This window comes from Pan paniscus, chromosome 8, assembly GCF_029289425.2.
Source record: "Pan paniscus chromosome 8, NHGRI_mPanPan1-v2.0_pri, whole genome shotgun sequence".
NCBI lineage: Eukaryota > Metazoa > Chordata > Mammalia > Primates > Hominidae > Pan > Pan paniscus.
Window position 1 is genome coordinate 102,078,602 of NC_073257.2, and position 27,340 is coordinate 102,105,941.

Sequence of the window (27,340 nt, forward strand, 5' to 3'; positions counted from 1 at the left end):
ACCTACAGTAGATTATTAATTTGGAAAAGTGAAGAATTATAATGCAAATTAATTAAGTTTGGAGCCCTTTCTGATTAGGTTGATAGAACAGTGGAAAATTCCAGGGCCTCACATTATTTGGCTGAACTTGGATTTGGGATATGGCGTAAATATTTGGCTGGAGTCTGCAGGGCTTAGGTGTAAAGATATAGACTTCATGCTGATCCCAGAGCCTTTTCGATCTGATCAAGGAAGAGCCCTGAAGGAGGAACTAAATCTTCTATTCCACAAGGAAAATGTATCCTCATAGAATGTTTATGTACTCCAAAATTATTTTATTCTTTTCAATTTGATGATCTCTAAGGTCAACCATAACCACCATCATCACCTCACCACAGTTTACTCAATACTTTCAGTAAGCCAGATGTTACATCCAGGGATTTCCAATCTCTGCAAGATTGACATTTTGTTGTAAAATGTTGTTCTATGCATGTAGGATGATGAGCATCATCCCTCGCCTGTATTCACTAGAAGCCAGTAGCATCCTCCTCCTTTTGTGAAAACCCAAAATGCCCTCAGACACTGCTGAGTATCCCCTGAGAAGGATGGGCAAGATTTCCCCTTGTGAGAATCCTTTATGTGCATTATCTATTCATTTCTTACAACGCTCTGTGAGGCTGGTATATTAGTACACTTAGTGCCCATTTCACAGGTGCAAACTCAGAGGCTTAGAGAGGTTGTATTTAATCGGAGTCACATGGCTAATACATGTTGAGGCCAGGATTCAAACACAGATCTGTAGTTATTCCAAACTCTGTTTTTAGATGAATGATGTTTTTGAGATTAAAATCATTCTTGATAAATAAACAAAAGTCAGGTGGTGGAGTGATTTGGCCAAAATCATACCACTGGGTTACTGGCTGTAACCGAGACATTCTTAAGCCAGTTGGTTATAGAAGGTGGTGATTCAGTGGATAAGTCAAAAGTACATTCACAGTGACCTTGGCTATGCTGTTGGTCTTACTTTTTTTCCTCTTTTTCAAATGTTACTCTTTTATTCTTACAGCTTAGATTTTGAGTACAGAGGGGTCTTTTGAATCTGCATCCATTAACTCTAAGACATACTGAGATTGTAAAATCTATTTCTCAGCATTGGAAAGAAACAGACCCCAGGGTTGTTGCTGCTTTACAATTATGTATAAAAGCTTTTCAACCCACACAAATGTTTTAACAGCCCATCTTTCCACCAGCAAGTAGAGAGAAGCCAAATAATCCAGTGAGTATTCTGTTCTATTACTGGAAACTCTGGTACTGCTGGTGGGCCAGTGGGTAGTGGGGGAAATAGCTGTAAGGCTATAATAAAACAGCAGCAGACAGCTTTAGATTAGAACTTTATGATGGCCACTCCAGCCAGCATTATTATTCAATTCCATGTGTAACACAGTGGGGCTGATCTGAAATCTCTGCCCAGTGGGTGCCTAACCACGGAAATCAATGTTTTCTCTACAGTAGATAGGCAAGTGTTTTCAGAATCTGTTAAGCTGAAGAATCTAATAGAGAAATCTGCATAATTAGCTCTTTGACTAATCTTGCTTTTGCCTTAGGGTAAGAGGCAATTTAGGATGCAAAAGCAGTTCCAAATATTTGAACTGTAAGGAAAAAAGTTGGGCGTTAGTGGATTTTTCAGATGTAGGGCAAGAAACTTACTCTTCAAATAAAATGTCTCTGAAAGGTGTTCAGCTGTTTGGAATATAGCAATTTCCTGGTTGCAAATATATTTCTTAAAATGATACCCTGAGATGCTGCTGGGGTTTAATGATTGCGTGCTCACAGATTATCTGACGCTAGAAATCTCGACCACAGATGTAGTTAGTGAGCAGGCCTGGACCAAAGGGGAGAAGTCAGTAGGACAGAGTGAGGACTAGCGTCAGCCAGCCAACAATACCTACCTGGTGATGCTAGAAGGTGGAAAAAAACAAAAACAAAAACAACAACAACAACAACAAAAAACCATCATTTCAAGATTCAAAAATGCAGTATAGTGTATTTTTTAGACTTCCAGGTTGACTGGGCTAGAAATAAACCACTACAGACATAGAATGTAGAGTTCAAAAGCCCACCTGTGGAATCAGATCATCTGGGTTCTAATCCTAGTTCTCTCACTAACTGGCTGTGTGACCTAGGGTGAGTTGTTGAATTTCTATGTGCTTTGTTGTCCTTATCATAGAACAAGTTTATAATAAAACTGGCCTAATAGAGTTGTCTATAAGGCTTAACTGAGGCAATATCAATAAAGATTTAGATCTGAGCATGACACATAGCATTTAGTGAATGCTAACCATTATTATACAGTTTATCTCCCTCACTTACTAATGGGGTAACTAGGGCTGAGAATAAGTAGCAGCATAGTTGGAATCTATATCTTCTCCAGCCCTAGCATCAAAGGACTTTCATACGACTCACTTATAGCCCCTCCTCACAATACCTCAGCAGGGCAGGGAAATGAAATGACAGGGCTCTAGCTGCAGAGTGAGTCTGGCACAAGTGAAATTAGCTTTCAAAGATCCCGAAAAACAATACAAACCCCTTCCCATCTGAAGAACTTGCTTCTTCAACACAACGACATCTGGGAATGTAAGCCATTGCCATTAAACAGAAACATAAAGATTGATACACACCTTACTTTTTCCCAATCAGGATGCTATTGTGTACACAAATGCCTGGTTTAAGATTTAGAATAAGGCAGAAGATCCTAAGTGTCTACAGGGGAATATTTCCATCAAATTGTTGAAATTATCACACTTTGAGGAAAGGTTAAATGAGACCCCTAATGGCATATGATTAGGTATAGATGTTGAGTATATCTTGATTGGTAAAAGTCCTCTTTGAGTATACAGAGTAAATGCAGATTTTAACTGGTCAACATGTTATGACCATAAAGGCTTTAAGTTTCACTGTTAATAAACTTCGCCTTTCTAATCAAGTTTAAAGCAATTGAACTAATCATCACTGGGTTTTCTTTGAACAGTCACTGAGTAATTAAGACAGTGAGGAGTGAACCTCTATTTCTCATACAACGTTGGTGGTGATGCACAAGGGAAATTAGGCCTTCTCTGATGGAAAGATCCAGTGGGGCAGTGTGGAACTCACCATGGATGGTGTACACAGCAGTCACAAAGTGTGCCTTGGAGGTCAATCAAATCAATTTGCTGATTTCCTGAGATGGATCAAAATTCTTCCACCTTTTCTCTAACCAAGTGCTTTGTCAGGAAGGGCTCAACACATCTTAATCGCAACCTATTGCATCTATCGGCAGCCATCTTTATCTTTAGAACTAGAAAACCTGACCGGCAGGGTGGCTCATGCCTGTAATCCCAGCACTTTGGGAGGCCGAGGTGGGTGGATCACCTGAGGTCAGGAGTTTGAGACCAGCCTGGCCAAAATGGCGAAACCCCATCCCCACTAAAAATACAAAAATTAGCCGGGTGTGGTGGCTCATGCCTGTAATCCCAGCTACTCAGGAGGCTGAGGCAGGAGAATCGCTTGAACCCGGGAGGCGGAGGTTGCAGTGAGCTGAGATGGCGCCATTGCATTCCAGCCTGGGCACAAGAGAGAAACTCCATCTCAAAAAACAAAAAACAAAACAAAACAAAAAACTAAACAAAAAAAAACAACGACAACAAAGAAAAGAAAAGAGAGAAAAAGAAATAGAAAACCTGACTAATTGGCATTTTCTGTCCTGAGATTTTGGTAGAAGAATGAGAGAAATGGACTATTGGTGTTTCTCTTTCCTCTACCCACTTTCCTCTTTTAAAATGCACAATTTTCTCAGACCATGTTGAGATAAGGAGGGGTTTGGAGCTTTTTAGAGATCAGCGGTATTTATGGATGAAGTGACGATTTAACTCCAGGAGACTGGGATTTGGAAAAATTATGTCATTTTTTTTTCTGACAGCCAGGACAGCACTTGAGGACTTCAAACATCTCTGATGGAACGGTCTGGTACTTTGATAAAAAGAAGGATGGTTTATTTGTGTTTTTAACCTTTTTGACTTTGTATTTTATCCTTCTGACTTTAGGTTAATGACTTTCTTTCTTCAGCATTGTGGATGAATTAGGTTTTGTCATGGGGAAAAACATGATCTGCAAATTCATCATTTTTTGAGACTGTGAATATCAGCAAAACTATCAACTTTCAGGAAAACGGAAAGTAAGAATATGATTTACGTTATATAAACACTTTGAGTATATATACTTCTGAGTTGTTCTTAATGTTAAGAAAGCAAGTTAAAGGTTTTTCAGAACTTAAAGACAGTTTATACAATTTAAATTTTGTTAAAATGGAATTGATTTCTTCCTCAAAATTTTTGAGGCACTTTATCATTGATCATGTAGAAACCACTAAATATCATGAACAATCTTTAAAGTACAGAAATCCCACGGACCTTCATGTTAGTGAAAGAAGTAAAATGTTGATTTATTTCTTAATTCAGTCATGATACATTTGCTAACCTCAAGAAAAAAAGAAGAAGATTTATTAGGAAGTAAGACTATAAAGATAACCAAATTAGAAAATTTCATTAGAAGAACACATTACTTTCAATGCAATAAAGCCAATCCTGGTTCTGGTATTTACAAGCTATGTGACCTTGGGCAAAAGGTGGAGCCTCTTTGTGCTCCACTTTTCTCATCTGAAATATATTGCTGGGAGGCTTAATTGAGATAATGTTATAAAGTATCTGGCATTGTGCCTGTCACAGAGTAACTACCCTATACATATTGGTTATTATTTTTTCTTTCTTGCAATTTATGTCATCTTGTTCAACTTTACATGGCCATAAGCCACCTTTAAATCTTTTTGGAACTAGTGAGAGTAAATTATAAATTAATATGTTCAGTACATGGTAGCTTCAGAAGTGGAGAATAGTCCTTGGGCATAGAATTGCCTATCGCCTTGGAAAATGTCACTGGAGTTCAAGGCCTAGTTCTTAGCTGTGCATATTTGGAAATTGAATTTTCCAACAGGTCTCTCAGAGATGAAGACTGAATACAGTGGAGAGAGAACTTCTGGATTCAAGGACATTGAAAATAATAGCTAGTAAGTGTCAAGCACTGTTTTAGGCACTTTGGATAAGTTTTTTTGATCTTTTTTATTTCAAAAGCATAGAATATGAGGCAGTTTTCTTGGGGCATGACCAGTTTTAATCATGTAACCTAAGATGTTTAGGATTATGGATCAGGCCCTGCCCAGGCTTAGCACAGGATATCCCTGTAAGAGAGGTGTCTATGTATTCTATTAAAAATGGATATATTTTATGTTTGTGACCTGTAGGGTCATTTAAAACATGGAGCTCTAGGCCAGGATCCCTCTTGCTCAGGTGTAAGGATGGTATTAGACTTAAATAATATAAGCAATAAAATATCCCTATTTACAGATAAAATTGTTAGGTCACAGTGAGATTAAGATTCTTTTTTTTTTTTTTTTTTTTTGAGATGGAGTCTCACTCTGTCGCCCAGGCTGGTGTACAGTGGCGCAGTCTCCACTTACTGTAATCTCCACCAGCCAGGTTCAAGCAATTCTCCTGCCTCAGCCTCCTGAGTAGCTGGGACTACTATAAATGCGTGCCACCATGCCTGGCTAATTTTTTGTATTTTCAGTAGAGACGGGGCTTCACCATGCTGGCTAGGCTGGTCTCGAACTTCTGACCTCAGGATCTACCCGCCTCGGCCTCCCAGAGTGCTGGGATTAAAGGTGTGAGCCACCATGCCTGGCCCGGAGATTAAGATTCTTATACAGGGAGATGCAGCTAGTTAATTACACATAGGGTTTACATAAAGACTGTCTTATCCAGAAGGTTGTGCTTTTAACCACTACACAGTAGTCCTTACTTATGTGTTCCTGAATTGGTATTACTGTACCCTATATCCCTGTTTTACATATTTTTGGGGCCACAGAGAGCTCCAGGAGGCCACAGACATGGGTGAAACTTATGCATGTCCAAGACAATTCTCCTATGAACTCATGTGTCCATTCTCTACTTCTCTTCTGACACATACCATACATTATCAATATTCATTTGTTTTTTTTCTTAATTTGGATATATTAAAGCTGGAGATATGAACAAAAAGGTTATGATATGAACAAGCCATTTCTTTGGGTCCACTTGAGTGCCTGTGCCTTGGAAAAGGACATTGGAATTCAGGGTCTCGTGTTCAGGGTCTGGAGTTCAGGGTCTGTCACAGGGTCATTCATTAATTTTTTTTTTTAAATTTGAATTTCAGTTATATAAAGAAGTATTTTTTTCTCTCTTTCTTTCTTTTCTTTCTTTCTCTCTCTCTCTCTCTTTCTTTCTTTCTTCTTTCTCTCTCTCTCTCCCTCCCTCCCTTCCTCCCTCCCTCCTTCCCTCCCTCCCTCCTTCCCTCCGTCCCTCCTTCCCTCCCTCCCTCCTTCCCTCCCTCTCTCTTCTCTTTTTTTCCTTCCTTCCTTCTTTTCTTCTTTCTTTCTTTCCTCTTTCTCTCTTTATTTCTTTGCAAGAATGTCCCAATTATTGCTAAATCCGACAACCCTATTACTTAGACCATTTCTCTTTTTTTCTTTGTAATCCATTTCTCTTATTTGAGAGAATGACCCTCTTCTTTTTCTCATTTTTAATTTTTAATTTTTGTGGGTACATAGAAGATGTATATGTTTATGAGGTAGATGAGATATTTTGATACAGGTAGAATCACATCAGGGTAAATGGGATATCCATACCTCGAGCCTTTATCCTTTCTTTGTGTTACAAAGAATCCAGTTATATTCTTTTAGTTATTTAAAAATATGAAAATAAATTATTTTTTACTATAGTCATCCTGTTGCCCTGTTGTGCTAGCTAGCAAATACTAGATCTTATTCATTGTATCTAACTACATTATTGTACCCACTAACCATCCCCACTCCACCTACCCCCTCACTACTCTTCCTAGTCCCTGGTAACCATCCTTCTACTCTTTATGAGTTCAATTATTTTAATTATTTTCTGACTCCTACAAATAAGTGAGAACATGTGAATTTTATCATTCTATGCCTGGCTTATTTCACTTAACCTAATGACCTCTGGTTCCATCCATGTTGTTGTAAATGACAGGATCTTTTTTTTTTATGGCTGAATAGTAAAGTACCGTATTTTCCTTATCCATTCATCTGTTGATGGATACTTAGGTTGCTTCCAAATCTTTGTGAATAATGCTGCAATAAACATGGGAGTACAGATATCTCTTTGATATACTGGTTTCTTTTCTTTGGGGTATTCCCAAACAGTGAGATTGCTGGATCATATGATAGCTTTATCTATAGTTTTTTGAGGAAACTCCAAACTGTTCTCCATAGTGGTTGTACTAACTTAAATTCTCATCAACAGTGTACAAGGGTTCCTTTTTCTCCAAATCCTCGCCAGCATTTGTTATTGCTTGACTTTTGGGTAAAAGCCATTTTAACTGGAGTGAGGGGATATCTCATTGTAGTTTTTGATTTGCATTTTTCTGATGATCAATGATGTTGATTACCTTTTCATATACCTGTTTGCCATTTACATGTCTTGTTTAAAAATGTCTATTGAGATCTTTAGTCCATTTTTAAATAAGATTATTTTTCCTATAGAGTTTTTCCTATAGGGTTGTTTGAACTCCTTATATATTCTGATTATTAATCCTTTTTCAGATGGATGCTTTGCAAATATATTCTCCCATTCTACAGATTGTCACTTCACTTTGTTGATTGTTTCCTTTACTGTGAAGAAGCTTCTTAACTTGATGTGATCCCATTTGTCCATTTTGCTTTGTGGGGTATTACTCAAGAAATCTTTGCCAAGACCAATGTCCTAGAGACTCTCCTCAATTTTTTTTAGTAGTTTTGTAGTTTGAGGTCCTATATTTAAGTCTTTAATCCATTTTGATTTGATTTTTGCATATAGTGAGAGATAGGGGTCAAGTTTCATTCTTTTGCATATGGATACCCAGTTTTCCCAGCATCATTAACTGCAGACTGTCCTTTCCACAATACATATTCATGGCAACTTTGTCAAAAATGAGCTCACTGTAGATGTGTGGATTTATTTTTGTGTTCTGTATCCTGTTCCATTGGTCTGTGTGTTTTTATGCCAGTACTATGCTGTTTTGTTTACTCTAGCTTTGTAGTATAATTTGAAATTAAGTAATGTGATCCCTCCAGTTTTGTTCTTTTGCTCAGGATGGCTTTGGCCATTCTAGGTATTTTGTGGCTCTGTATAAATTTTAGGGTTATTTTTTCTATTTCTATGAGGAATGCCATTGTTATTTTGATAGGGATTGCACTGAATCTGTAGATTCCTTTGGGTAGTATGGGCATTTTAACAATATTGATTCTTCCAATCTGTGAACATAGAATAACTCAACTTTTTTGTGTCCTCTTTAATTTCTTGCATCAGTGTCTTATAGTTTTCATTGTAAAGATTGTTAACTTCTTTGGTTAATTCCTAAATGTTTTATTTCATTTGTAGCTATTGTAAATAGACTTTCTTTTTTTTTTTTTTCAGATTGTTCACTGTTGGCATATAGAAATGTTAACTTATTTTTAATGTTGATTTTTCATCCTGCAACTTTACTGAATTTGTTTATCAGTTCTAATAGTTTTTTGATGGTCTTTAGGCTTTTCCAAATATAAGATTATATCATTTGCAGGCAAAGATAATTTGACTTTTTCCTTTCTAGTTTGGATGCTCTTTATTTCTTTCTCTTGTCTGATTGTTCTAACTAGGACTTCTAGTACTGTGTTGAATAACAGTGGTGAAAGTAGGTATTCTTGTCTTGTTCCAGATCTTAGAGGAAAGGCTTTCAGTTTTTCCCCCTTCAGTATGATACCAGCTGTGTGTCTTTTTTATTATGCTGAGGTAGGTTCCTTCTATACCCAGGTTTTCTTTTCTTCTTCTTCTTTTTTTTTTTTTTTTTTTTTTAAGACAGAGTTTCGCTCTTGTCATTCAGGCTGGAGTGCAGCTGGTGCGAGCTCCGCTCACTGCAACCTCTGCCTTCTGGGTGGAAGCGATTCTCCTATCTCGGCCTCCCAAGTTGCTGAGATTACAGGTATGCACCACCATGCCTGTCTAATTTTTGTATTTTTAGTAGAAACGAGAGTTTCACCATGTGGCCAGGCTGATCTCGAACTCCTGACCTCAGGTGATCTGCCCACCTCGGCCTCTCAAAGTGCTGGGATTACAGGTTTGTAAGCCACCATGTCTGACCCATTCCCAGGTTTTTGAGGGTTTTTTTTTTATCATGAAGGCATGTTAAATTTTATCAAATGCTTTTTCAGGATTTTTTTTTTTTTTTGAGACAGAGTCTCACCTTGTCCCCCAGGTTGGAGCACAGTAGAATGATCTCGGCTCACTGCAACCTCCACCATCCAGGTTCAAGTGATTTTTCTGCCTCAGCCTCCAGAGTAGCTGGGATTACAGGCACCCTCCAGCACCTTCCACCATACCCAGCTAATTTTTTTTTTGTATTTTTAGTAGAGATGGGGTTTCACCATGTCGGCCAGGTTGGTCTCAAACTCCTGAGTTCAAGTGATCCACCCACCTTGGCTTCCCAAAGTGCTGGGATTATAGGCATGAGCCACTGTGCCTGGCCCATTTTTCAGCATTAATTGACATGCTCATATGGTTTTTGTCCTTCATTCTGCTGATATGATGCATCACATTGATTGATTTGTGTATGTTGAACTATTCTTGCATCCTTGGGATAAATCCCATTTAGTCATAATGAATGACCTTTTTAATGTTTTGTTTAATTACTGTTGCTAGTATTTTGTTGGGGATTTTTGCATCAATATTCATCAGAGTTATTGGCTGGTAGTTTTCTTTTTTTGACGTGTCTTTGGTTTTGGTATCAGCATAATGCTGGTCTCAGAATGAGTTTTGAAGTATTTCTTTTTTATTTTTTGAAATGGTTTCCCTAGGATTGGTATTACTTCTTTAAATATTTGGTAGAATACAGTAGTGATGCCATCAGGTCCCGAGCTTTTTTGCAGGGAGACTTTTTTTTTTTTTTTGAGATGGAGTCTTCGCTCTGTCGCCAAGCTGGAGTGCAGTGGCATGATCTCATTTCACTGCAACCTCCGCCTTGCTGGGAGGGCTTTTATTATGGTTTCAACATTATTGTTTTCAGTCTGTTTAGGTTTTGGATTTCTTCATATGTGTCTGGGAGTTTATTCATTTCCTCTAGGTTTCCAATGTATTGGCCTATGGTTGCTCATAGTAGTCTCTAATGATCTTTTGAATTTCTGTGGTATCTGTTGTAATGTCTATTTTTTCATCTTTGATTTTATTTATTTGGATCTTCTTTCTTTTTTTCTTAGTTTGGCTAAAGTTTTGTAAAGTTTGTTTGTCTCTTCAAAAATAATGCTTTTTTTGTTTTGTTGATCTTTTTCTTGTTTTTGTTTAAATTTCATTTATTTCAGCTCTGAGTTTTGTTATTTCTTTACTTCTACTTAATTTTGGGTTTGATTTGCACTTGCTTTTTTAGTTCTTTAAAATGTATAGTTAACTTGTTTATTTTAAATTTTTCCTACCTTTTTGGTGTAGGTGCTTATTGTTATAAACTTTCATCTTAATACGGCCTTCACCGTATCCCATAGGTTTTGGTATAGTTATGTTTCCGTATTTCTTCATTTCTAAAAATTTTTAGATTTCCTTCTTATTTTTTTCAATGACTAACTGGTCATTCAGGAGCATGTTATTTAATGTTCATGTGTTTGTATACTTTCCAAAATTCCTCTTGTTATTGATTTCTAATTTGATTCCACTGTGGTCAGAGAAGATACTTGATACTATTTCTATTTTTTGTCATGTCTTGTTTTGTGGCTTAAAATATGGTCTATCCTTGACAATGATCCATGTGCTGAGGAGAAGAATGTGTATTGTGAAGCTATTGGATGAAATGTTCTGTAAATATCTATTAGGTCCATTTGGTCTATAGCACAGATTAAGCCCAATGTTTCTTTGTTGATTTTCTCTCTGGATGATTGGTCTAAAGCTGAAAGTGGGGTGTTGAAGTCTGTAGCTATTATTCTATTAGAGATTATCTCTCTCTTTAATTCTAATAATATTTGCTTTATATATCTGGATGTTCCAGTGTTGGGTGCACTCAGATATATAAAGCAAATATTATTAGAGTTTATAATTTTTATAATTTATATATGTTTACAATTATCATATCCTTTTGTTGAATTGGCCCAGTTATCATTATATTCTGACTTTTTGTCTCCTTTTATAGTTTTTGTCTTGACATCTATTTTGTCTAATGTAAGCGTAGCTACTCCTGCTCTTTTTTGGGTTTCCATTAGCATAGAATGTCTTTTTCCACTTCTTTATTTTCAGTCTATGTGTGTCTTTATAGGTGAAATGTGTTTCTTACAGGCAATAAATTGTTGGGTCTTTTTTATTTTTCATTCAGCCACACTATGAATTTTTATTGGAGAGTCAGTCCATCTATATCCAACGTTATGATAAATGAGGACCTACTTCTGACATTTTGTTTTTCTTTTTTTAGTTTTTTGTGGTCTTCTCTTGTTTCCTTCCTTCCTGTCTTCCGTTTATGAAGGTGATTTTCTTTGCTGGTATGTTTTAATTTCTTCCTTTTTATTTTTTTGTGTAACTCTTGTATGTTTCTTGATTTGAGATTACTATGAGGCTTACAAATAATATCATATAGTCTGTTATTTTAATCTGATGACAACACAACACTGAATACACAAACTAATAAACAAGCAAAAACTAATGAAAACCCTACCTTCTTCACCCCACTTTTCAATTCTTTGTTGTTTCTATTTTTGTCTTTATACTATGTCTTGAAAAATAATGTAGTTATTATTTTTGATAGGTCCATCTTTTATTCTTTCTACTCATGATATAAGTTGTATACACACCCCAGCAACACTGTTAAAATATTCTGTGCTTTTCTGTGTACTTAGTGAATTTTGTACCTTCAGATGATTTTCTATTGCTCATTAATGTCTTTTTATTTCAGATTGAAGAACTCCCTTTAGCATTTCTTGTAGGACAGATCTGGTGTTGATGAAATGCCTCAGCTTTTGTTTCCCTGGGGAAGTCTTTATTTCTCCTTCATGTTTGAAGTATATTTTCACTTATATACTTTTCTAGGATGAAAGTTGTTCCCCCTTCCACCCCCAGCACTTTAAATATGTCATGCCACTCTCTCCTGGCCTGTGAGGTTTCCACTAAAAATTCTGCTGCCAGATGTATTGGAGCTCCATTGTATGTTATTTGCTTATTTTCTCTTGCTGTTTTTAAGACCCTTTCTTTATCCTTGACATTTGGGTCAAGGATTATTAAATGTCTTGAGATAGTCTTATTTGGGTTAAATCTGCTTGGCATTTTATTACCTTCTTATACTTGGATATTGATATCTTTCTGTAGGTTTGGAAAATTCTCTGTTCTTATCCATTTAAATAAACTTTCCATCCCAATCTTTCTCTCTCTCTACCTCCTCTTTAAAGCCAATAACTCTTAGATTTGCCATTTTGGGGCTATTTTCTACATCTCGTGGATGTGCTTTATTCTTTCTTATTCTTTTGTCTCCTCTGACTGAATTTTCAAATAGCCTGTCTTCAAGCTCATTAACTATTTCTTCTGCTTGATCAACTGTACTGTAAAGAGAGTCTGGTGCATTCTTCAGTATGTCAATTGCATTTTTCAGCTCTAGAATTTCTGCTTGATTTAAAAAAATTTCAATATCTTTGTTAAATATATCTGATAGAAGTTTGAATTTGTTTTCTGCGCTATCTTGAATTTCATTGAGTTTTCTCAAAACAGCTCTTTTTAATTCTCTATCTGAAAGGTCACATATCTCTGTCTCTCCAGGATTGGTCACTAATGCCTCATTTAGTTTGTTTTGTGAGGTCATGTTTTCCTTAATAGTCTTGAGCTTATGAATGTTCATTAGTGTCTGGGCATTAAAGAGCTAGATATTTATTGTAGTCTTTGCAGTCTGTGCTTGTTTGTGCTTGTTCTTCTTGGGAAGGCTTTCCATACATTCAAAGAAATTTGGTTGTTGTAATCTAAGTCTTTGGTCACTATAGCCATCTCTGTGTTAGGGGGCATCCTAAGCCCAGTAATTCTGTGGCTCTGGAAGACTCATAGAGGTATATCTTGGTGGTCTTGGGTAAGATCCAGGAGAATTCCCTGGCTCACCGGGAAGAGACTCTTGTTATCTTCCTTTACTTTTTCCCAAGCAAATGGAATCTTTCTCTCTGTACTGAGCTGCCTGAAGTTGGAAGAAGGATGACACAGGCACTCTTGTGATCAACTCCACTGGGACCATGCTGGGTCAGACCTGCAGCCAGAATTTGGTCTTGCCCAAGGCTCACAGTGACCACTGATGACTACTACCTATATTCATTGAAGGCCCATGTTCTCTATAATTAGCAGGTGGCAAATCCAGCCAGGCTTATGTCCTTCCCTTCAGGGTGGTGAGTTCAGCCACAGGTTGGTCCAGAGATGCCTTCTGGGAGGCTGGGCCTGGAGTCGAGAACCTTAGGAAGTCTACCTTGTGCTCTATTTTACTGTGGCTGAGCTGGCATCCTAGCCAAGACAGAAAGTCCTTCTCACTCTTCCCCCTCCTTTCCTCAAGCAGAGGAATTTCCCTCCATGGCAACCATCACCCCAGGCCCGCAGCAAGTACTGCCTGGCTACTGCTGATGTTCACTCATGGCCCAAGAGCTCTTCCGTCAGGCTGTGGTAAATGCTTCAGGCCTGGGACTATTCCTTCAGGGCAGTAGGCTTCCTTCTGGTCCAGGGCAGATCCAGAAATGCCATTCAGGAACTAAGGCCTGGGATTAGGGGCTTCAGGAGCCTGCTTGGTGCTCTAATCCGCTGAGACCAAGCTGGGGCCTGAACTTCAAGACAAAGTCCCCTTTACCCTTCCTTCTCCTTTTTCTTCATGCAGAAGGAGTCTCTCCCCACAGCCACCACAGCTGGGAATGTGCTGGGTCACACCTGAAGCCAGCATGTCTTAGAATCTCACCCAAGGCCTGTGGCAAATACTGCCTGGCTACAGCTTCTGATGATTCAGGGCCCAAGGACTGTTTAGTCAATAGGTGACGAATCCTTCCAGGAGTAGGTTCTTCCCTTCAAGACAGCAGGTTTTCTTCTGGGCCAGAGTGTGTCCAGGAATGTTGCCTTGGAAATAGAGCCTGGAATGGGGGCTTCGGAACTCTACTAGATGCCCTATTGTACTGTAGCTAAGCTGATATCTAAGTTTTAAGGCAAAGGGCTCTTTACTCTCCCTTCTCCTCTCTTGAAGGAGTACAGGAGAAAGAAGGAGTCTCTCCTGGAGCTGTGAGCTTCACTATCTGTGGGTGGTGGAGGGGTGGTGCAAGCCGTCCCTTGGCTGCCCTGGCTGGTGTCTCACTAGGCCACTCACATTCCAAGTCCAGGTGTGCTGGCTTCGAGCTTAGCACAGCACTGATGCTTGCCCAGGGACTGCAGTCCTTGTGGCATAGATTGCTTTTCAAGTTTATTTAGTATTCCCAAGCACTTTAGTTCACAGTGGTGAGCTTGCTGAAACTCAAGTTCCAACCACTGGGGTGGGCAATTCCCCTCTGGCTGGGACTCATCTAGATGCTTTGTGAATGCCGACTGAGTTCTGCCCTATGTTGCTTTCCACTGTGACAGAGCAGCATTGAGTTCCAATGTGAAGTCTCACAATAAGTGCACTCTCCTTGCCCCAAATGCACAGATTCTCTCACCATGCTAAGTGGCCACTGCTGCTTCAAGCTTGTCTTTTCTACCCTCTTCAGTGCCTCTTTCCTTAATATGATGTTAAAAGCAGGTACTGTGATCACTCACCTGATCATAGGTTCTTATGAAGTTGATTTTCTTCATAGTTGTTCAATTTGGTGTTCCTGTTGGGGGGATGATTGCTGTGGGCTTCTATTCAGTCACTTTGTTCTGCCTACCCTTCATCATTCATTAATTTAACACAAGGTAAATATGCATCTACTATGTCCCAGGGACTCTTCTAAGTTTTGGGGAAGTTAACAGTGCATATAGAAACAAAATAACTGCTCTCAAAAAGTTTACATTATTGGAGGGAAATAGAGAATAAAAACATATGGTATAAACAGGTTACTGGTTTTGAAACATTATTGTTTATCAGAGGAACCCTGATCTTGGGCAAAAATTTCCTAGAATACCAATATATAAAACAGCAAAAAGAATACTTTCTGGTAGATGCAACATTCAGAGGTCGCTCATGTTGCAATCCTCTTCTGCCTTTCTCTCCTACAGCAGTCTGGTAGACACTTCTAGAAAGGTTTGAAAACTACCAATTTAGAATACCCATTGTTGTGGAAATATAATTAAAAAAAAATCTTCTTCCAACCCACACTACCTCTCCACAAAATAGTAGAGAAAGTAAAAGTAAATAGTTTTATTATTAATAAGTAAAAGACCAGAATGTAATCTGGCAACATGGGCAATTCATCCAGAGATGGCAGACTGAATGAAAGCTCACGTTTAAAAAAAGCCAAATAGGGCTGGGCGCGGTGGCTCACACCTGTAATCACAGCACTTTGGGAGGCCGAGGCATGTGGATCATGAGGTCAAGAGATCGAGACCATCCTGGCCAACATGGTGAAACCCTGTCTCTACTAAAAACACAAAAAATTAGCTGGGCATGGTGGCATGCACCCATAGTCCCAGCTACTCGGGAGGCTGAGGCAGAAGAATCGCTTGAACCCAGGAGACAGAGGTTGGAGTGAGCCGATATCATGCCACTGCATTCCAACCTGGTGACAAAGTGAGACTCCATCTCAAAAAAAAAAAAAAAAAAAAAAAAAAAAAGAGCCAAACAGATACAACCCATTACAGACATGCTTTCACAATAACCAATACTGTGTTCTCAAGTAAAAGAACTTGAGAGCACCATTTGTCACACATAGTTCATCTTAAATTCACCTGGTAATTGGGGTGACCATCTGTGGTAGCTAATTGGCTTTCTTTAGAGGAAAAACAAATTCCTTTATCTTTATTGCCAGAGGTAGTTTTAATACTTGGAGCAAGGGGCCACTGAAGTTAGGCCCCTACACTCTCACAGAAACTGGGAGTTAGGGGTTCTATTTCCTTTGATTTCAAAGGGATGGCTTTCAGGTCATAAAGCTGACAAAGGAACTTGCAACTACATGTTTTCTGAAGAAAATTAAAAAAAAGGAAAGTGGAAGAACTCTATTTCCTTATTTTCAACTGGGAGAATTAAGCTTCTTATTTTTAATTTGTATTTATTCTTAAGCCATTCAGATATAAGGCAGCTGATTCTGGAAATAAATACAAAAACAAAACAAAACCATGTTATCCTAATTAGAATGTGTGACTTGATAATTTTGGAGAGATAGGCTTGCTGAAAATACCCTCATGATTTCAGTTTACATCCATGAGAGTAAACTAGATTTTTCTGACCCCAGAGTCACTCTATGACAAGTCTGATTTAAATCTTTGGCTAAAAGTTTTCAAAAGCATTACCCAAAGAGTGAAAACTCTTCTTTCTCTGGCTCTGAAGGACTCAAGCTTTAGGCTGATAGGCAAGTGCTTAGAAGTGTTACCATATCCCATGGAACTAAAATAGTCCAGAAATGGTGACGTCAACTTAGAATCATAGACTGTTGAAGCTCAAAGGTTCCCTGGAAGTTATACGGTTCGATATTCACTTAAAGGCACACTGATACCCAGGCAAGGTAACTTAATGTCTAGAATAGACTGGTAGATTATTCCCTGTCCTAGAGAGAAGCTCTGTGCCCATATACCCAGTCTGTTTTTTCTACTGACTGTGGAATCTAGGAAAAGGCACAGTAATGTCATGCCAGACCGGGTGCACTTGGAATTCAGGTTTCTCTCAGCTGTGCATTAACTGCTTCCTTGCCTACCATTAAATAAAGCAAGCACAATGAAGAAATTTTGCTTCATTGTCATGCTTACAAAATATAGTGACATCAAAGAAGAGATTAAGTCTGAATTTAGAAGGGCTAACAAAAAGAGAATTGAAATGAAACTAGAGAAATAAACCTCTATAGAACTAAAAACCTGGAAATGCCTGAGAAACATTATTCATCTATCACTTTTTTTTTTAAAGAAAGGGTTTCTCTCTGTCACTCAGGCTGGAGTGCAGTGGTGCAATCATGGCTCACTGCAGCTTTGATCTCCCGGGCTCAAGAGATCCTCCCACCTCAACCTCCTGAGTAGCTGGGACTGCAGTCATGAACTACTATGCCTGGTTAATTAAAAAAAATGTAGTAGACACAAAGTGTCATTATGTTGCCCAGGCTGGTCTCCACCACTCTTGTTTTACAGGTGGGAAAATGAATGGAGAGAGAACTATTTCTCCCTGCCCCTGTGAGGGATAGTACCTGAAATGTATTTGTTTTCTTTTTGGTTCAGCTGTCCACTTTCAGGTGAAGTTGAGCATGGATGATATGATGTTTGTGAGCCTGATCATGTTGTTCCCCTATTATATGCTATGCCACTGCAGCGATCAAGCTTGTCTAAAACCAGCCCTGCCTTCATACCACTCAAGGAGAAGACAAATATAGTTGGTTATTGGAAGAACCAACAGGATTTTACAGGATAAGTAGACATTTCATAGAGCTCTTGAAACCTGAAAATGATTGACATTGCTGTGTGAAAGGAAATATCTTGGGCCCCCAAAATCACTAAGTTAAAGGGAAAATTCAAGCTGGAAACTGCTTAGGGTAAACCTGCCTCCCATTCTATTAAAAGTCATCCCTCTGCTCACTGAGATAAATGCATGTCTGATTGCCTCCTTTGAAAGGCTAATCAGAAACTCAGAAGAATGCAACCATTTGTCTCTCACCAACCTGTGACCTGGACCCTCCCCGCTTTGAGTTGTCCCACTTTTGTTTTGAGTTGTCCCGCCTTTCCAGACTGAACCAATGTTATATATGTTGATTGATGTCTCATGTCTCCCTAAAATGTATAAAACCAAGCTGTGCTCTGACTACTTTGAGCACATGTTGCCAGGACCTCCTGAGGCTGTGTCACAGGCATGCATCCTCAACTTTGGCAAAATAAACTAAATTAACTGAGACCTGTCTCAAATTTTGGGCGTTCACATTTGGTAACCACGGAGGGATTCTGAGTGGAGATGCCCCTGACTTCTGACAAATCTCCTATCGGTTCTTGGTACCAGCATGAGCTAACTTTATGGCTCAAACCAATAGGACAATTTGCTGAGGTCAGGGAGCAACCCTTCCAGAGAATCCCTGATCTCCAAAAATTTGGTCAAGATCTAAAGTTTATTTTGCTGTATACTCCTTTTTTTTTTTTTCTTGCTTCCAACAAGGAAGGCAAGATTTCCTGTTTCCAAGACAATGGAAAGCAGGTAACTCCTTTATGGAGTTTGAGCTCGCTCCCAGCTGGGAAGACGCGTTCGAGTATTTTTCCTGCTTCTAGGATGGTAGAAAGCAGTCTTCAGCCTGAGATCCATCTCTGGGTAAGTAGCTGAATTGTGGTTTTGTCTTGGCTAAAGTTCAACAACCAGCATATCATTGGAGCACTCAGTGATCATATTGTTGGGCTTTGTTGTTGTTGTTTGTTCCAGTCTTTCTCCCATCAGATTTCATCAACTCTGACTTGGACAAATCCAGGTGAGAATTGCAATGATGGGTAACAAGCCCTCTCTAATTTGGCTAAAATTCCTCATAGCTGCAAAATTAAACAGAGAAAACAAGAAAACCATGTGTTTGGTTTCTGTGTTCGCTTCCTTTCTTTAAAAAAAAAATTGTTCTTTTGTTTACTTTTCTTCCACCCTATACCTCCTTCCCCCTTTGCCATCTGAAGTATCAAAAATTCTAGAGAAAGCTTCTAATGACTTTCATACATGTCCGTGTGAAGAGATCACCAAACAGGCTTTGTGTGAGCAACATGGCTGTTTATTTCACCTGGGTGCAGGCGGGCTGAGTCCGAAAAGAGAGTCAGCGAAGGGAGATAAGGGTGGGGCCATTGTATAGGATTTGGGTAGGTAAAGGAAAATTACAGTCAAAGGGGGTTTGTTCTCTGGCAGGCAGGAGTGGGGGGGTCACAAGGTGCTCAGTGGGGGTGCTTTTTGAGCCAAGATGAGCCAGGAAAAGGACTTTCACAAGGTAATGTCATCAGTTAAGGCAAGGACCGGCCATTTACACTTCTTTTGTGGTGGAATGTCATCAGTTAAGGTGGGGCAGGGCATATTCACTTCTTTTGTGATTCTTCAGTTACTTCAGGCCATCTGGGTGTATATGTGCAAGTCACAGGGGATGCGATGGCTTGGCTTGGGCTCAGAGGCCTGACATTCCTGCCTTCTTATATTAATAAGAAAAATAAAACAAAATAGTGTTGAAGTGTTGGGGCGGCGAAAATTTTTGGGGGGTGGTATGGAGAGAGAATGGGCGATGTTTCTCAGGGCTGCTTCAAGCGGGATTGGGGCAGCGTGGGAACCTAGAGTGGGAGAGATTAAGCTGAAGGGAGGTCTTGTGGTAAGGGGTGATATTGTGGGGATGTTAGAAGAAACATTTGTCGTATAGAATGATTGGTGATGGCCTAGATACGGTTTTGGATGAATTAAGAAACTAAATGGAATAACAGAAGGAGAAAAACAGGTATAAAAGGTCTAAGAATTGGGACGACTCAGGACATCTGATTAGAGAGTGCCTAAGGTGATTCAGCATATTCCTGCCAGCAAAGATTATTTATTTACTTCAAGAGTTAAGAGTGGCAGTTTGGGGATAGCACCAGGAGATATCAGCTGTGATGGCTTGGAGAAACAGTGTAAACCGGCAGTGTAAACAAGAGCAGAGCATGTATGAGTAGTTGAGAATGGTGAATAGGAGTATGACTAGACAGAAGATAGTAGGGATGACAAGTTTTTTGGGGCACAGTGTAAGTTGGTCTGATGTCTGGAATGAGACTGGGGCCTAATAAAAAGGAGCGTCTATACAGGAGCTTAAATGGGCTGTACCGTGTAGCATTCCAAGGACAAGCCTGAATTCTGAGAAGGGAAATTGGTAAAAGTATTGTCCAGTCCTTTTTAAGTTGGTGGCTGTGCTTGGTGGGGTGTGTTTTTAAAAGACCTTTAGTCCATTCTACTTTTCTTGAAGATGGAGGACCGTAAGGGACATAAAGGTTTCACTGAATACTAAGAGCCTGAAAAACTGCTTGGCTGATTTGACTAATAAAGGCTCGTCTGTTATCAGACTGTATAGAGGTGGGAAGGCTAAACTGAGGAATTATGTCTGACAGAACGGAAGAAATGACTGCGGTGGCCTTCTCAGACCCTGTAGGAAAGGCCTCTACCTATCCAGTGAAAGTACCTACCTAGACTAAGAGGTATTTTAGTTATCTGATTCAGGGCATGTTGAGTAAAGCTAATTTGCCAGTCCTGGGTGGGAGCAAATCCTGGAGCTTGATGTATAGGGAAGGGAGGGGGCCTGAATAATCCCTGAGGAGTAGTAGAATAGCAGATGGAACACTGGGAAGTTATTTCCTTGAGGATAGATTTCCACGATGGAAAGGAAATGAGGGGTTCTAAGAGGCGGGCTAGTGGCTAATACTATAGTATAACCTGCCTTTGCTGGTGTGTGGCGATTAGGCCTGGTAGAACCGCCATCAATAAATCAAGCATGATCAGGGTGAGGAATAGGAAAGAAGGATATTTGGGGAAATTAGGTGAATGTCAGGTGGATCAGAGAGATACAGTCATGGGGGTCAGGTGTGGTATCAGGAATAATGTGGGAGGCCAGATTGAAGTCTGGGCCAGGAACAACAGTAATTGTAGGAGACTCAACAAAGAGTGAGTACAGCTGAAGGAGCCGGGGAGCAGAAAGTATATGCATCAGGTATGAGGAAGAAAATAGATTTTGGAAGTCATGAGAACTGTAGAGAGTGAGTTGAGCATAGTTTGTGATTTTGAGGGCCTCTAAAAGTATTAAAGCAGCGGCAGCCGCTGCATGCAGACATGAGGGCTAGGCTAAAACAGTAAGGTCAAGTTGTTTGGACAGAAAGGCTACAGGGTGTGGTCCTGGCTCTTGTGTAAGAATTCTGACCGTGCTAACCATGCCTAGGAAGGAAAGGAGTTGTTGTTTTGTAGAAGGTGCTTGGGTTTGAGAGATTAGTCAGACATGATTGGCAGGGAGAGCACGTGTGTTTTTATGAGAATTATGCCGAGATAGGTAACAGATGAGGAAGAAATTTGGGCTTGATTGAAGTAATGGGGGCTGTCTGTGAAGCTTTGCGGCAGAACAGCCTAGGTAATTTGCTGAGCTTGATGGGTGTCAGGGTCAGTCTAAGTGAAAGCAAAGAGAGGCTGGGACAAGGGGTGTAGGGGAATAGTGAAAAAAGCATCTTTAAGGTCAAGCACAGAATAGTGAATTGTGGAGGAAGGTATTGAGGACAAAAGAGTGTATGGGTTGGGCACCACAGGGTGGATAGGCAAAACAATTTGGTTGATAAGGCACAGATCCTGAACTAACTTGTAAGCCTTGTCTGGTTTTAGGACAGGTAAAATGGGGGAATTGTAAGGAGAGTTTATAGGCTTTAAAAGGCCATGCTGTAGCAGGCGAGTGATAACAGGCTTTAATCTTTTTAAAGCGTGCTGTGGGATGGGATATTGGCGTTCAGTGGGGTAAGGGTGATTAGGTTTTAATGAGATGGTAAGGGGTACATGATCAGTCACCAAGGAGGGCGTAGAGGTATCTTATACTTGTGGGTTAAGGTGGGAGGATACAAGAGGAGGATGCAAAGGAGGCTTTGGATTGGGAAGAAGGGCGGCAATGAGATATAGCTGTAGTCCAGGAATAGTCAGGGAAGCAGATAATTTAGTTAAAGTGTCTCAGCCTAATAAGGGAACTGGGCAGATGGGGATAACTAAAAAGGAGTGCTTAAAAGAGTATTGTCTAAGTTGGCACGAGAGTGGGGGAGTTTTAAGAGGTTTAGAAGCCTGGCCGTCAATACCCACAACAGTTATGGAGGCAAGGGAAACAGGCCCTTGAAAAGAAGGTAATGTGGAGTGGGTAGCCTCTGTATTGATTAAGAAGGGGACGGGCTTACTTTCCACTGTGAGAGTTACCTGAAGCTCGGCGTCCGTGATGCTCTAGGGGGCTTCCAAGGCAATAGGGCAGTGTCAGTCTTCAGCCGCTAAGCCGAGAAGATCTGGGAAGGAGTCAGAGAGCCTTGGGCCAGAGTTCCAGGGGCTCTGGGAGTGGCTGCCAGGTGAGTTGAACAGTCCGATTTTCAGTGGGGTCCTACACAGATGGGACGCGGCTTAGGAGGAATCCCGGGCTGTGGGCATTCCTTGGCCCAGTGGCCAGATTTCTGGCATGTGTAGCAAGCTCCTGTGGGAGGAGGTTCTGGAGGAACACCTGGCTGCTGCGGTTCAGGCGTTTGGAAGTTCTTGTGTGCTGGAATTGTGGCTGGGGTTTGTCTCACAGTGGAGGCAAGGAATTGCAACTTTTTTCTGTTATTGCACACCTTGAAGGTGAGGTTAATTAAGACCTGTTGTGGGGTTTGAGGGCCAGATTCCAATTTTTGGAGTTTTATTTAATGTCGGGAGCAGATTGGGTAATAAAATGTATAGTGAGAATAAGACGGCCTTTTGACCTTTTAGGGTCTAGGGCTGTAAAGCGTCTCAGGGTTGCTGCCGAACGAGCCATGAACTGGGCTGGATTTTTATATTTGATGAAAAAGAGCCTAAACATTTCTGATTTGGGATAAAGAAAAAGGAGCATTAACCTTGACTATGCCTTTGGCTCCAGCCACCTTTTTAAGAGTAAATTGCTGGGCAGGTGGGGGAGGGCTAGTCACGGAATGAAACTGTAAGCCGGACCAGGTGTGAGGAGGGAAGGTGATAAAAAGATTATAGGGTGGAGGAGCAGAGGCTGAGGAAGAATTGAGACCTAGCTCAGCCTGGCGAGGAGCAGCCTGGGGAGGAAGGGAGAGGTCAGATGGGTGTGTAGAAAAGGAAGATTAGAAAGACTCATCGACGCTTGGGGTTGGTACTGAGGGGACAGGCGGGAGGGAAAGAAGGAAGATTTGGGACGAGTTGCACTGGGCACAGAGACTAGGAAGGGACTGATGTGTAAAAGAATGCCTGGACATCAGGCACCTCAGACCGTTTGCCTATTTTATGACAAGAATTATTTAGATCTTGCAGGATGGAAAAATTCAAAGTGCCATTTTCTGGCTATTTGGAACTACTGTCAAGTTTGTATTGGGGTCAAGCAGCATTGCAGAAGAAAATAAGGCATTTAGGTTTTAGGTCAGGTGTGAGTTGAAGAGGTTTTAAGTTTTTGAGAACACAGGCCAAGGGAGTAGAAGGAGGAATGGAGGGTAGAAGGTTGCCTATAATGAAGGAAGCAAGCCTAGAGAAAAGAGAGAGTAGAGAAACAGAGGGAAGGGGTTTGGGGGTTCTTACCTTCCAGAAAAGTGGGAAAAGGGGTTGGGGTGCAGAGATAAGAGGTTGGGGTGCAAAAATAAGGGATGGGGTGCAGAAATAAGGGGTAGGGGCACGGAAATAAGGGGTCAGGGCACTGAAATAAGGGATTGGGGCACAGAGATACGAGGTTGGGGTACTTGCCCTCCTCTAGAAAAGCGGGACTTGCCGCTAAGAGTGAAGGAGAAGGGGTTGAGGGGTACTTGCCTCTCCCCCAGAAAAGCGGGACTTGCTGCTAAGGGTAAAGGAGAAGGGGTTGAGGGGTACTTGCCCCTGCCCCAGGAAAGCGGGACTTGCCGCTAAGGGTGAAGGAGAAGGGGTTGAGGGGTACTTGCCCCTGCCCCAGGAAAGCAGAGAAGGGGTAGAGACAAGGAGAGAAGGGGTTGGGGTACTTGCCCCTTCCCCAGAAAAGCGGGACTTGCTGCTAAGGGTGAAGGACCAAGGCTGGCATCCCTGCGTGGTCTGACACCTTTGAAACATGGGTGAATAATCAGAGAGGTGTTCCTCCAATGATTAAACACCAAGGGAAGGCTGCCTTCCCAGCCCGTGACCGGCACTGGAGTTTTGGGTGCACAGATAAAACGTGTCTCCTTTGTCTCTCCCAGAAAATGAAAGGAATTGAAATTAAGAGAAGGGAGAGATTGACGAGTGGAAAGAAGAAAGTGGTTGAGGGACAGTGAGAGAGGTTGGAGAAGAGGCCGCTTACCTGATTTAAAATTGGTGAGATATTCCTTGGGCTGGTCGATCTGAGGACCTGAGGTCGTAGGTGGATCTTTCTCACAGAGCAAAGAACAGGAGGACAGGGGATTGATCTCCCAAGGGAGGTCCCCTGATCTGAGTCACGGCACCAAATTTCATGCGTGTCCATGTGAAGAGACCACCAAACAGGCTTTGTGTGAGCAACATGGCTGTTTATTTCACCTGGGTGCAGGCAGGCTGAGTCCGAAAAGAGTCAGTGAAGGGAGATAAGGGTGGGGCCGTTTTATAGGATTTGGGTGGGTAAAGGAAAATTACAGTTAAAGGGGGCTTGTTCTCTGGTGGGCCAGAGTGGGGGGTGGCAAGGTGCTCAGTGGGGGTGCTTTTTGAGCCAGGATGAGCCAGGAAAAGGACTTTCACAAGGTACTGTCATCAGTTAAGGCAAGGACCGGCCATTTACACTTCTTTTGTGGTGGAATGTCATCAGTTAAGGTGGGGCAGGGCATATTCACTTCTTTTGTGATTCTTCAGTTACTTCAGGCCATCTGGGCATATATGTGCAAGTCACAGGGGATGCGATGGCTTGGCTTGGGCTCAGAGGCCTGACAATGACTTGAACCCCTTTGAAGAATTTAGGACAAAGTCACCACTCACCCCCTTCTGGGGTGTTTTGTTTTCTTTGTGGAGTTTCAAGAGTCATGGGCAAATTCTTTTTAGGTCTAAAGCTCTGTTTTCCTATATTGCATGACCTGACCTCTTTGGCTTTTGGAGTGCCAGAGATGACTTTTCACTGTGAGGGAATTTGACCTTGGCATGTATAATGGTGGATGAGAGTTAGGATGAGAACAGGAAGTGGTCTTGGCTGTTTTGTTTTTCTTTTCTCTTTTAGGAAGTTGTTGTTTAAGGATTCTAATTCTAGTTCAGAGATGCATTCTGAAGGGTCTTCTCTATTGCTTTTTCTTCCAAAATTAATCTTAATTTGATTTGTCTGTGAGCATTTGCATGAGGAACTCAACTGTTGTTTTCATGGGTTAATGAGAGACTGAGTTTTCCCAGTGCTAAAGAAAAAGGGCATTTGCTCCTTCCAGCCAAAAGGTACCCCTGGGTGACCAGGGGTCTTGTGGGAATGTCTGGGGTGTTGATCCCCTACTACATGCTGTGATCCTGCAGGAAAATCCCCAACAAAAATTGATTTTAGAAAGTGAATCATCCAGGAAACGCATATAAGTTCTGATCATCTGGCATTTTGAGTCCTCTCAGAGGTCATGGATGTATGGAGAGAGAAACTGAGACATGTAAGAAGGTGTAAATGACTCAGTGGTGACACACTGTGGAGCCTTGCCCACAAGAAGCACATATCAATCCACCACATGAAAACCATAGGCCCATAGCTCAGTTCCTCCTTTTAAGGAAAAAAAAAAAAAAGAAAAAAAGAAAGAAAAAGAGCAGGAAACAAATAATCAAATAATGAGGAGAAAACAAGGGGAATGACCCCCTTTTGATCACTTTGTAGGTTTTATGGCACCTCTACTTGCCAGAGAAAAATGGAAGTAATATGGTCTTTGTGCACATTTACATTAGGGAAAAAGAGCCCTAAGGTTGACCCGCACATTAAGAGTTCCTAGGTTTCCCTTTTCTCTATTTTCTTTTCTGCCTGCTTTAAATCTGCTGTTACTTTTCTACTGAAATAAAAACCACTGTTTGGACTTAACAGTTTTTTTTTTTTTTTTTGCAAGCCGACAAATTTGCATTTATCTCATGACTAAAGTACTGAAGTAAAAACGATAGAATCTTTGTCTGTGTGTATGTGTGTATGTATATGTGTACGTGTATATATTTGAAGGCCTTTATAAAAGACTTCTATAATTGTATGTTCAATTGGCAATTAAATTTGTTTTAATTTCCCACTAGCCCACCAGACTTTCTACCTTATGATGCAAATTTTGCTATCTTATTTTTCACCCGAGTTGTTTCCTTTAATATGCAAATTTAAGGCTATTAAGCTGACAACTGCCTAGGGTAAGATTTTTAAAAAAGGGAAAAAAAGAGGTCTTTGTGAATCTGTAAGACGTGCTTCTATCAGCATGCCTAATGCATCGGTATATTTATGTGTTGTGTACACAATGTTTCACTACTAAAATTATATAAAAGAGCTTTAATTAATTGGCTTAACAAATAATAAAAGTGCTTAAATCAGATACTAAAGAAAAAAGAGAACTTTTTCAAGTTCACCTGATTTAAGTAAAATCTTTAATAAATAAGCTGACTTTAAATTATTGGTAAAATAATATTAGAAATGTCTTAAGAATTTGCCAACATACTTTTTTTTGCATTTATTAATCACGCAATTTCATACTTATCCCTGCCAAACACTGTAAGGTGTCAAAATTTGGCATAGGGGTTACAAAACTATACACCCAGCCCAAAACAGAATGATCTTTGCTTGTGTAATCTTTAATAGATAAGACATTGATATTAGTTTAATAAAACTTGTTACATCTTTAATTTAGTAAGATTATCATAATTTTTTTTTTTTTTTTTTGAGATGGAGTCTCACTCAGTCACCCAGGCTGAAGTGCAGTGGTGCGATCTTGGCTCACTGCAACCTCTGCCTCCTGGGTTCAAGTGATTCTTCTGCCTCAGTCACCTGAGTAGCTGGGACTACAGGCACCCACCACCACACCTGGCTAATTTTTGTATTTTTAGTAGAGACAGGGTTTCACCATGTTGGTCAGGCTGGTTTTGAACTCCTGACCTCAAGTGACCCACCCACTTTGGCCTCCCAAAGTGCTGGGATTACAGACAGGAGCTACCACTTTCAGCTGATTACTATAACTTTTAATCTTGTAGCTTTAGGCAGTCTAGTCCAAAGGCAATAAGGTTTGCTGTCATCTTTGTTATAAAGCTGAACTCTAAACTAAGTTCCTCCCAAAGTTAGTTCGGCCTGCACCCAGGAATGAACAAGGACAGCTTGGAGGTTAAAAGCAAGATGAAGTCAGCTAGGTCAAATCTTTTTTACTGTCTCAGTTATAATTTTGTAATGGTGGTTTCATAACTTAAAATAATGACTATCATAGTTTTCACAAATAATCTAGGTAAACAAAAGAAAATAACTGTGTAAATGTAATAGGATAAATACTTGTAGAGAAATTCATCATAATATTTG

General features: G+C 40.4%; 1 long non-coding RNA gene across 1 annotated transcript; it reads left to right on the plus strand.

Moving 5' to 3' along the window:
* Positions 1-2,692: 2,692 nt before the first annotated feature.
* On the plus strand, positions 2,693-26,410 carry LOC134731142 (uncharacterized). Its single transcript, XR_010113265.1, has 3 exons — positions 2,693-4,189; positions 5,005-5,077; positions 17,439-26,410. It is a non-coding gene; the product is annotated as an uncharacterized LOC134731142 (long non-coding RNA).
* Positions 26,411-27,340: the final 930 nt, after the last annotated feature.